Source organism: Lethenteron reissneri, chromosome 38 (assembly GCF_015708825.2).
Source record: "Lethenteron reissneri isolate LAM-NWPU_2019-01 chromosome 38, ASM1570882v1, whole genome shotgun sequence".
Taxonomy (NCBI): domain Eukaryota; kingdom Metazoa; phylum Chordata; class Hyperoartia; order Petromyzontiformes; family Petromyzontidae; genus Lethenteron; species Lethenteron reissneri.
The window spans coordinates 10410057-10422157 of NC_083816.1; positions in this window are offsets into that span (position 1 = coordinate 10410057).

Here is a 12101-nt window from a genome sequence, read left to right on the forward strand (position 1 = left end):
GCGAGCGTCGATGAGGACGAGGTGGAGACGACGACGCCGGAGATGGAGCGCATGAAGGAACGCCGCCGCACGATGCTCACGCTGACGCAGTCTCCCGAACTCGGCTTCCGGAGCGCCAACTGGGGGCCTCGACTGGTAATGGGAATGTGGGGGGGTGGTGGTGGCGGGCAGACTCGGCAGTGGCGACGCGGACGGGCAAGGGTCTCGTGGTGTGGAACGCCACTCTCTGCTGAAGTCTCATTTTGAGGATCGTTTGGTGTTTAAAAGTTATTTTTAAAAAACACATTGGAAGCCGGGCCGGGGGTCACTTGGGGTCAAAGCAAAATGAACAGCAGGCACTACTAAAATCCTGAGGTTGAATCCCGGCAGCCACATTTATGTATGTTGTACGGACCGTGCTAATCACTGGTGATTGTGAGGGCATTCGTTATTTGTGTGCGGGGGGAGGGGGGTGAAGCCGATTTTAAAACAACACAAAATGACTCTATTCATTATTCTGTCTGTCATTAATAACTTAATACGAACGACTTTGCTTTAAGTAAAATGCCTGTTGTACAAACGGGGGCCCACATTAGAGTTCGTCCTCAAATGATCCCCCGGTTCCGTATCCTCCACCAGCTGCGAGATGATGATGATACCTGTGGGGGCCACGTGTTGTCCTGGCCCTGCCGCCAGACCAACCGCCGCGTCTGAATGAACGTGCTCGCGAAATAACGATTACCCCAGAAAGAGCGGTAGTGTAGCGGTTAGCGCGCTGCACTAGGAACTTGGCGACCTGGGTTCGATTCCCACTCACGGCAAATACCAGTGACGATTATCTGAACCGGTCCTGGGCCTCCCCTAGGTCGACTCGGCCTCAAATGAGTACCTGGTGCGGTGTGTAAACATCGGCGATAGGGAGACAAAGGCGGTCGGGCGTGGTGCTGGCCACCCACCCCCTCGTGTACCGTTCCGGCCTTCATAGGTGCTCGCTAACAACACTTGCCCCTACAGTCTGTTAAGGCTATACCGGGGATCTTTGTGTGTGTGTGTGCGTGCGCGTGTGTGTGCTGCTGCGATTCCTCTCGCTGTCCGCATGCGAGAACGTAGTCCGGCTGGTCGCCGCGATGCCCACGATCGATTCGAGTCCGACACTTTCCGAACAACGCTCGCATCGAGAGGCAGAGGGTCCGGCCGATCCTCCCTGGCTGACAGACTCGACCCCCTCGTCCGAGCGACTCGGTCACGAAGACGACGACAGCCGGGAGGAAGCGGAGCGCTTTGCCTCGGAACCCGCAGAGCTCCCAAACAAAATGGTGCTTCATCTCTCCGCTGTAAGAGGGTCCACCCGGTCGCATCGCCTGCTTTGTGCCTGCCTGTGGCCACGCGTTTACCACCCTGCTACTGCTGCCGAATATAAACTAAACTAAAATATATTTAAAAAAATGTTTTACCAGGTAAGGCCCTGCTGAGCTTATATATAGCTATTTTTCAGAAGCTACCTGGCCACAAATGATAGCTCAACGAAGTGGCTTATCATGTATAAATGTTATAGCAGCCAAATACTTGAAACCCACGTTGAGTCTACATGTGGAGGGGGAAAAACCGGAGGACCCGGAGAAAAATCCACGCGACCATGGAGAGAACACGACAACTCCAAATATACAGCAGGTGTCAGGGTCGGAATCGAACCCATATGCTCCTTCCTTGGTCGGGCTATTATTTGTGGCCAGATTGCTTCTGAAAAAGAGCTATATAGCTCAGTGGGCCTTACCTGGTAAAATAAAATAGCTTGCTTAAATATTTATTCGTGCTGCACCATGGACAGCTCCTGCCTTGTAATTGTCTCTTCCCCCCGCCCCGACTCCTGGACAGAGTGAGGCTTCGGACGACATGGAGTTGGCGCACTGCCCCGGTCCGGCCGCACCGAAGGAAATTCCTCGCGTTGAAGGCGGCGGGGAGCCAGCAGTGCCGCCACGCGACCCCACGCGGCGTGGGGGCGCCTCCTCGGGCGACGACGGCGGCGCGGACGCACCGGGGAAGCTCTCCCCGCCCGAGGAGGTGGTCTCCCGTTCCGAGGCTCTGCTGACATCGCTGGTGAGAAAGCGTTCATCATCCTCGCAGCAGTAGCAGCAGCAGCAGTAGCAGCAGCAGCAGCAGCAGTAGCAGGAGCAGCAGTAGCAGCAGCGGCTTTTTTGGTTAACCGTCGGACAAAGACGGGGTCACCGCATCGCGCGCGCTTTCAGATGCGCTTCTGCGGCCATCTGGAACGCTGTTCCGTCCGATATTAGGAAGCCACTGGTCTGGATCGATCCCAAGTCCTCCTGTATACCAAGCAACGGAGTTAACATCTCTCCACTGCGGCGCCCCCTCTCGCCTATGCAGTCTTTTCTAATGCAGGGGTTTTCGCGAGTGTTTTACTTAATTTACCTCGAGTAGTTGCGGCATTCTACGCCTAGCCAAGAAGTGAACTTATTACAACATGACAAATTTATTGCTACGCTGCAATGGAACATGAGTTTTTTGGAAAGTTGAGGGGGCCCTACAGCTTTTACTTGCAACTATTTTATCCCAGAATCACTGCTGGATGATGACGGTGGTGAACGCGATTAAATCTGGTGATTGCTACCGCTCATTTGGGTGCCACGGTGGCAAGATGTTCACTACCTCGTCTGATATACAGGAGGTTGTGGATTCGATCCCGACCCTGACGCCTGCAGTATATTTGAGGTTTGCTCGTCTTTCTCCCCGTGGTCGTGTGTGGATTTTGTTCCGGGATCCTCCGGTTTTTCACTCCACATTTATAATCCACATGCATTTCGAGTATTTGGCTGCAATACATTTCCACGTGATGATAAGCCACTTTTGGTGAGCTATCATTTGTGGCCAGGTCACTTAAAAAATAACTATAGGGCTTAGTGGGCCTTACCTGGTAAAATCAATATTTAATTTTATTTTCAGTACGGTACAGAGGCGAGGAAGTTTCAAAACGTGTGGGCAAGTGTCCATGCAGAGGGGACAAGGGTTTAAAACACGGCAATGCAAGAGATTAAACGCGGGGGCAAGGCAACGGTTCAAACAGAACTTGTAATTGAATGCGGAGTCCGTTGACGGAGCTTGGTTAAATCGTTCGTTGTGCTCCGCCGTGGACAGCTCCTGCCTAATAACAAGTCTCCTCCCGGACAGAGCGAGACTTTGGACGACGCGGAGTTGGCGCACTGCCCGGGCCTGGCCACGCCGAAGGGAATTCGTCGCGGTGCAGGCGGGGACCCCGTGCTGCCAGACGACCCCACGCGGCACGCGGCCACCTCCTCGGGCAACGGCGTCGTGGACGGAGCGGTGGTGGTGGGGGGGGAGGAGGAGGAGGTCATCGTCTGCACTTCCGAGGCTCCGCTGCCTTCGCCGGTGAGGGAGGCGGCCTTCATCTCCCACAGCAGGCGGCGGCTTTTGGCCAAAGATGGTCACTGCGTCGCGCGTTTTCAGATGCCGTATACACTCCACTATACTCTACACCAGTGGCGGCTGGTGATATTTATTTTTGGGGGGGCGCATTTTTTTTATTTTATTGAGGGGGGCAAATAAATATAAAGCAGTACCAAAAACCATTTTGACTACTTGAATATACATTTTGATGATCTTTATTTACATTTCAGACCAAAGTACCAAAAAGCATGTTTCCTACTTGAACATAAATGTTTCTCTTTTATATACATTTCAGACCAAAGTACTAAAAAGCATGTTTCCTACTTGAACATAAAAACGTTAGTTTCATGCTATTATCAATATGGCTGCGGCTACTTTCATGACGTTTGCATTTGTCAGAGAGATGTTTGAGGTCTCTTACCCCCGTCGTTGTCCACAAAACTTCAGTGCCGACACTTTGAAATAAAAGACAGGGAAAACAAAAAAGAGAATTGCTAACATCACATCCAGCCAGCCACCTCCGTTTCTCATAACAAGCGCGGGTGAAGCTTCGTGTGTAGCTTCGTCCTCTGTCACTGGCCTGCTGCTGGATTTGTAAATCGGGTTGGTCCGGTCCATGATCCTTTATCTTTTTTATTTCTTCCAGCGAAAGCCTTGTGAAAGGGTTTTTTTGTAAATAAATTACAGAATTTGGATGAACTGCTGCCATTGTTTACACAAAAAATTTGATCTGCAAGTGTCAAAGTGGTGTCGCCTGCGCACTCGCAGTAGTGGCCCAGTGCGTAAATTTGAATGACAGGTGACGAGAACCAATCAGATTGGATAAAATAACATGTATCCAATTCTGATTGGCCAGGGACGCAACGACTTGCGCCCCGAGGTGAATCTTTAAGAAACCAATTAGAGACCAGCTTCAGGTCACATGCTGTCCGAAAATTTAAAGTCTCACATAGACATCCATTTGTCCGGCGCCCCGCATGAAACACATTGAAAAACTTAGAAAATAGTTGACCGATTAAAGCCAGTTTTTATTAAATGCTGATGCTTTTCTTACTACCAGCCGGCACATCGTATGAAAAAAATATTTTATTTATGTATTTTTATATAAATTTTGTATATGTATATTTTTTGAATATTGATGGGGGCGGCGCCCCTGCGCCCTCTATTGACGAGCCGCCACTGCTCTACACTGTGCTATACACTACACTATGCACTACACTTTTGGCAAGCCATCGAACAAAGACGGGGTCACCGCATCGTACGCGCGTTTTCGGTTGCAGTTCCACGGCCGTCTGGAACGCTCTTCCGTCCGATATCAGGAAGCCACTGCTATGCTTTTAAATCATCATCGAAATTGAAAAAAGTTTTACTGCGTTATGCGTTTAGTTGTAAGGGGGGGGGGGGGAGAGTTGGTCTCACTGCCCCACCCAGGTGGGGACCACGAGCCGGGGCACGAAGGTTTACATGGGGAGGAGAAAAAAGGAGAGTGGAGGGGTGGGGATGTGGATTTTGCTCTGGGCTCCCCTCCGGTTTTCCCCTCCACATTTTCGAATTGACATCGCACGTTTAGAGTATTTAGCTGTTATGAATTTCCACGTGACGATAAGCCACTTGGCTTAGCTGTCATTTGTGGGCAGGTCGCTTCCAAAAAATAAAGAGCTGTCGAGCTCAGTGCGCCTCACCTGATAAAAATGAATTAATAGTTTTGTAACGAACGAGAAATAGTAATGCATTCCCTCATCGTCTCTAGTCTGACGACAGCAGCCAGAGCAGGAGTCCGACGCCTCCTCCCGTGGATGTGGGCAAGGCGCACAAGAGGAAACTCGAAGAGGGAGGAGGAGGAGGAGACCCCCTCGGCGATCAGCCCGTGGTCACCCGCGAGGGCGCGGACACGGCGGAGGTGAAAGCTGGGCCCAAGCACAGCAGACGGCAGGCGGACAAGCAGAGGGGGGAGCACAGCACGACGGCGCAGTCCACCCAGCGGAGGAAATGGGGCGCCCGAGTGCCGCCCGCCGCCACCACCTCCCAGCAGAGCGGTGGAGGAGCCGCCCCCCCCGTGAGTGTGCGGGCAGCCCAGCCGCTCGGAGTGTGAAAAACAAGTGGGGGGGGGGGGGGGGGGGGGTACAGGCTTGCTAGTTCTGTCGGCGAGCACGTGTCAAGGCCGCCACGACGCACGAGGGGGTGGGGGGTGACCAACACCGCACCGGGCCGTCTGTCTCCCTCGTGTTTACACGTCGCACCCAGGTACTCGTTTGAGGCCGACTTGACCTAGGGAGAGGCACAAGTCCAACGATCCCCGGCCCTCTTTGCTGTCACCCCATTGCTGATATTTATACATCGCTGTACTAAACACTCGTTGTGGAAGGCCGAGTGGACCGAGGACCGCTTGAGATATTTTTCCACCGATGGTTCGTCCGTGGCGCAGTGTTGTCAATCCCTGCACCCGCCGCTTCGCACGCACTCGATGTAATCTACTGCCACTCTCTGGGGGTCCTTGTCTTTTAAAAAGGTGCGGATAATATAATTAATGTAGTGCTTTCGGGGAGACCTCTTCTGGGCGACTCGTATCCATTGAAAAATTAACGTGCAATTATTTGGAGATGTCGAATATTCATTCTCGTGACCATGAATGTGTATTGCCTATCAACGATTCTTCCCCACCACCCCTCCGACCCTACCCAGCAGCTCGGCAAGGCGCGGACAAAGCGCGCGGCCACCACCTCGACGCTCCGGGTGACGAGAACCTTGACCTTGCAGCAGGAGGCTGCTGTCACCGCCGCCGCTGCCGCTCCTGCTACTTCCCCTACTGCTGCCTCTACTACTGCCGCTGCCCCGGCTGCAAACGCTGCTATCCTTGCTGCTGCCACTACTGCTGCCACTTCCCCTACTGTTGCTGCCTCTACCAACACTGCTGCTACTGCCGACTCTCCTGCCGACATTGCCCCTACCGCTGCTGCTGCTGCCCCTGTCGCTCTCCCTGGTGCTGCGGCCGTCGACAAAGTTGAAGCTGCAGAGCCCTTGAAGGAGAAGACTCCCGAGACGGCGATGCGAGACAAGAGTGAGATGAGGCGTCCATTTCCCAGCATGCCCCTGGGGCTGAGCAGGCTGTCACCCCTGGCTAATAACGAATTGCAAGAATTAAAAGCATTTCTCGTAACGTGCTCAATTCTCACGTGTTTTCACGCACTGGCAAAGTTGTCCGGTGTGTTACAAGTTTACTGTTAGGTACAGTTGAGCCGAAATGTGATCCATCCACTGGTTGGATGAAGGCCTCGATCTCCTGCACACGGTGGGCTGGGCTCGTGGCTGAATCTTCCACGAAGGACGTTCTTTCAGCCGTGTTCCCCTCCTTCGGCTGGCACTCTGTCGTTAGCCTCAACCACCGACCATGTGTTTTGCCCAAGCACGGCTTTTTCACATTTGGTTACGGCTCTTCAATGGATGAGGAAAGGCAAAACTTGCACCAACTCTCTCTCTCTGCTTGAAGACCTCTTGCTGTGACTGACACACACCTCGGCATTTGCATTGAGCTCCAGAGCATATTGCCACTCATATCGTACACTGGAGTAGAATGGCTCTTACAAGTATTGAAAGTCCATTCACATCCATGCACGAGTGTTTGAAGCGTATTGGCTACTTTGTGGTTAATAGCGCATTTAAAACTTGAAGTTATTTACACTTTTCATGTGTGTGCAAGTGTGTATATATATAAAATGTCATAATTGGAAAAACTACGAGGCGAGAGAAAAAGGTTAAAAAATTGCCGCTTAGAAAGGTGAAGGCGCAGCCCTGCAATGTCTCGCTCGCACCACTGGTGTCGCAAGAGCCTCCACCGGAGGGAGCCCTAGAGTCCCTGTAAGAGGGCATTTGGTCTCCTCTTCCACGCTGGCTCGCATTTCTCTGAGGCGGGAGTGCCCAGACTTTCTATGTATACATGCGGTATTTATTACTCGACTGCCAACCAATGTACAAGATTTTTAATGTCTCTCATTCACCTTCTAGAGGTTAGTCAACGGAAGACCAGATCTTCTGCCACGGGGAAGGACCTCTCGGGTTTGACAGGAAAATCGTCGTCGACCACCACCGCCAGGGTAAGTGTGAGGATCGGACGCACAATCGTTGCAGATATAATCATCTCCAATCTGACGATCATTCAGCTACAGCCAACAAACTGAATACCAAAAACGTTTAATTGTCTTTCAATAGTGACTCGCTGGACATCTGTGAAAATAAGTCGTATTTAAACAAACTTTTTTAAAAACACGCTTTTATGAAATGTACCGTACTAGTAATGGCAGAACTCCACGACTCCAGGAAGTGGCCCCGAAGCTTGCCATAACGTAAGGGGACCGTGGTCAATTACAGCCAACGTCCCTTTACCGTGGACAATTAGACCCAAGCCAAAACATAACATATACAAAAAGAATGTTTACAAGATTTTTTAAGGATACGACAACAGAAGGAGTGAGTTAAATACAAGCGTGTAAAAAGAGTTTAATCCACTCTTCGTGTTCCTCCAGCCTAAATAAATAAAAGATTCCGAGTCTTGAATAGCTCTGTCCCCCTCCGTCCGATTGTCACGTGGCGACTTCCAACGCAGAGCCAGAAGAAGGCGGCGACGGAGGGCAAGGCCATGGCTAAGGGCAAGGCCAAGCCGAGGGGCAGAGGGGCTTCCCAGGGAGAACTCGAGAAGGAGACCACGGAGGCGTCTGGGCAGCCGGAGAATCTGGGAATCTGCACTCCTCCGCTGCCTCCCGCTCCTCCTCCGACCCCCACGGAGACCGATAGCCCCGTGAGTGTGTGGGCCGGGGCAAGTCGTTTGCGGTAGAATCCCCGTTACTCGAATCGCCGTTCTCCGCCCTCCACGTTATCCGCGCGCCACGTGACCTCGCGCTTGCTTGCTGCTGCTGTCCACACACGGCGCGTTATTCGTGCAGCTTCTGTGTTGTCGTCACGCCGCTGCCTTCCTGGAGCCCCCTCCCGTAGTCGTCACGCGGAAAAGTGGGGAAGGGACTTGGCAGTGTCTTGCAAAGTCTTCAAATTGTCGGTCATTTTTTTTTTCCGCGGGGTTCAAGAAAAAACCCAGGTGGGCTCGAGAATACCCGTGGGTAACGCGCGCAGAACTCCTGGGACGCAGAGGGCATCATCCAACGCATCACGCATCGTCGACGAGATTTTGTTACCTGCTCGTGTTAAGATTGTGGCGATGGTGATGGATTAATGATTGATAGAAAAAATTGTCGCTGGGTCGGTGCGGCTTTCGCTGTTCTCCACTGTGTCGGCAATGACAGCGGTGATGGTGACGATCGTGGTGATGTTGATGCCGGCGACCTTGTTCTGCGGGAGGTATCTGCATGTCCTGGAGGTTGTTTCCATGGCAATGATATCACCATTTATTGCGTCAGCTGGAAGGGGCTGGCGCAGAGAAGACCCCGGAGAGACGGCAGCGGTCTCTGAGGGCCAGGGGGGGCCCCCAAGCGTCCGTCAAGGCCCTCTCCCCGAGTCCTGGCCCAAAGCCCACGCGGAGACTGAGATCCAAAGCCTTGGCAACAATCGCCGAAGGTGAAACCCTCAAGGTGACTTGCCGCATAGGAGGGGAAAAATACATCACGATCTGGATTTATTAGGTGGGGTGAGCACAGTGTTGTCCTATGAACCTAAAACTAAAATGCTAAACTGTTTTATTTTACCAGGTAAGGCCCCACTGAGCTATATAGCACTTTTTCAGAAGCGACCTGGCCACATGATGGCTCAACTTAAGTGGCTTATCGCGTGCAAATATATATATATCTGCCGAATACTCTAAACACACGTTTATAAATGTGGAGGACAAAACCGGGGAGACTTAGAGGAAAATCCACGCAACCACGGGGAGAACACGGAATCTCGATATACACACACGTGCGTTTTGAAAACTATGACACGTGCGAGTCCCCCTGCCCTCTGCAGAGCAATCCTCTGCCGATGCTGATTTGGTGTCACTCCATGCAGGGCCAAGAGAAGGCGACAGGAGGCAAGGGGAAGGCTGTGGCTATGGCTGCGGCTGTGGCTACGGCTGTGGCCAAGGGCACGGCCGAGGGCACAGCCGAGGGCAAGGCTGAGGGCAAGGCCGAGGGCAAGCGTACGACACGAGTTGCCCAGCGGGAGCTGACGAACGAGGTGGAATCCGTGCAGCCGAAGACACGGAGAATCCGTGCTCTTCCTGCCTCGTCTCCTCCCACCCCGAGCGAGAGTGACCACCCTGTGAGTTGGGGCGGTGCTACAGCTTGACCGGTGGAAATCTTTATCCCATTCCCCGCAATCCACGCTCCTCCATATCAACTGTTCTCGGTTATCTGTGCAATTTGACTTTCTTTATTAACTGAACCATCGGAGGGATAACAGGGAAGCTGTCTGCGAGTGGTGGCAACATCCCCAAGAAGCTCTGTCGATTAACTTGTGCATTCGATGCGAGTTCTGTTTAAACCTTAGTTTTGCTCCTGTGTTAAACCTCTTGCCATTGCTGTGTCTTCAACCCTTGCCCCCTCTGCATGAACGCTTGCCCACACGTTTTAAACCTTAAGCGCCTGTGCCGCGCTTAAAATAAACTCTAAACTATTTATTTTACTAGGTAAGGTCCACTCGGCAATATAGCTCAATTTCAGAAGTGACCTGGCCACAAATGATAGCCCAACTAGAAGTGGCGTATCACGTGGACATTTATAGAAGCCAAATACGCCAAACGTATGTTTCTAAATGTAGGGGTGGGTGGGGGGGAAACCACTGAACCACGGGGGGAGAGACGCAAACTCCAAATATACAGGCGTCGGGTTCGAAGCCACGACCACCTGTATACCAGGCGAGGTAGTTAACATCTCACCACCGTGGCGCCCACTTGTTTCCTGTGTCAGCCGGAAGGAGCAGCTGCTGCTGGGACCGAGAAGAAGACTCCCCAGAGACGGCAGCGATCTCTGAGGTCCCAGGGACCCCAAACGTCGGTCAAGGCCCTCTCCCCGAGCCCTGGCCCCAAGCCCACGCTGAGACAGAGATCAAAGGCCTTGGCAACAATCACCGACGGTGAAACCCTCAAGGTAATTTGATACATGGGATAGAAAAAAAAACAGCACGATCTGGATTAAGTGACTAAATATGTATTCTTAGGTTTTTTTGGTAAAGTCACGGAGGTAAAAAATTAAAATTAATAAAAGTAAAATAAAAATAAAATAAAAATCACGACGTTTCGGAGGCAACACAAGCTTCCGTCTTAAGGTGGAACCGTCACAGCACGATAGCTCACTTGATACAGCTATCGTGCTGTGACGGTTCCACCTGAAGACGGAAGCTTGTGTTGCCTCCGAAACGTCGTGATTTTTATTTTATTTTACTTTTATTTACTTAAATTTTTTACCTATGTGACTTTACCGAAAAAAACCTAAGAATATGAATCCTTGCAGTCACGAAAGCTTCAAATCTAGAATTACTAAATTTGTTTTAGGGAAAGCAGTGGTGAGCGCAGTGTCCTATGAACCTGGCAACCCGAGAACGATTCCTGGCCATGGCTAATGCCGGCAGACAGTTGATATCTTCACCGGTCCTGGCCCCATTTCTTCACGAACTGACCAGCATGAAGTACGGCCAAACAGCAACGTAGCATAGTGAGGCCATAATCAATTTAAATGGGATGCAGTTAACATGAATGGCGCTATATAAAATGAAATCAGTAAATTCCAAATGATTGCATTTTAATTAACACTTATATTCATGCATATATTGTTTGTGTACGTAGCAATGTGGCCTGTGTGAATGATATTTGCTTTAACGTGTTTTAAGAAATGTTCATGTTGTGGTGGTGTCCATTTACTAGACCGACGCAGCAGATGGAAAGCCAAACCTAAAAAAACGCTTGGGACTGGCTCCAGGAAAGGGGAAGTGATGCATCCCGAGGAGGAGCTGAGATATGCCCCCAGGTATCTCTCGCAGCATCTCATCTGGCTCCATTGCATGACACCCCCCCCCACCCACCTTACTAAGTCCATGAGCCCAGACCCGATCTCTCACCTGTTGGGGGGTACCACCTCAGGTGGCATAACTTCAGTGGTTCCAATTTCTTTGTGGCCAAAAAAAGTGAATTATGTGATGACCGCTTGAAATTAATGGGGTCTCGAATAATTCACTCTGCCATATAACCGAATCGTTACAACCAGCGTTTTGCTTGTTTAGTTAGAACTAGTTGCTCTGCACCCTGGACTAACAGGGGAGGGGTGTCGTGTTTGCAGAAGGCAGTAGAGCAAAGAGGATGAGGGGACACATCTTCGGATAACTACCGAGATGCAATGATGAAACCAACTTGTGCAGGTGTATTGTTGAATGCCGAAACTAAGGGCAATGGCGACTTAGGGGTTGATTTATTGTACTTAACTCTATAAAGAGTGCGGGTTGAAGGGAGGGGAGTGGCCTTAGCACAGGTCACGGTATCACTTTGCCACTGTTAGCCATAGCTGGGAATTTAACTCTGGTTGCCGAGTTTATAGTGCGGTGTGCTAACCACCGTGCCACCAAAAATATACATTGTTTTGCCCCCCATATGTAAAACTCTTATTGTAAATACCGTGCATACTTATAATTATCTCGTATAAAATAAAGAGCTATCCTTGTGTGATCAAGTTTGTGGACTTCTACCCATCATCAGCCTCTTTTGCAGTAACAAGAAGTGTATTCAC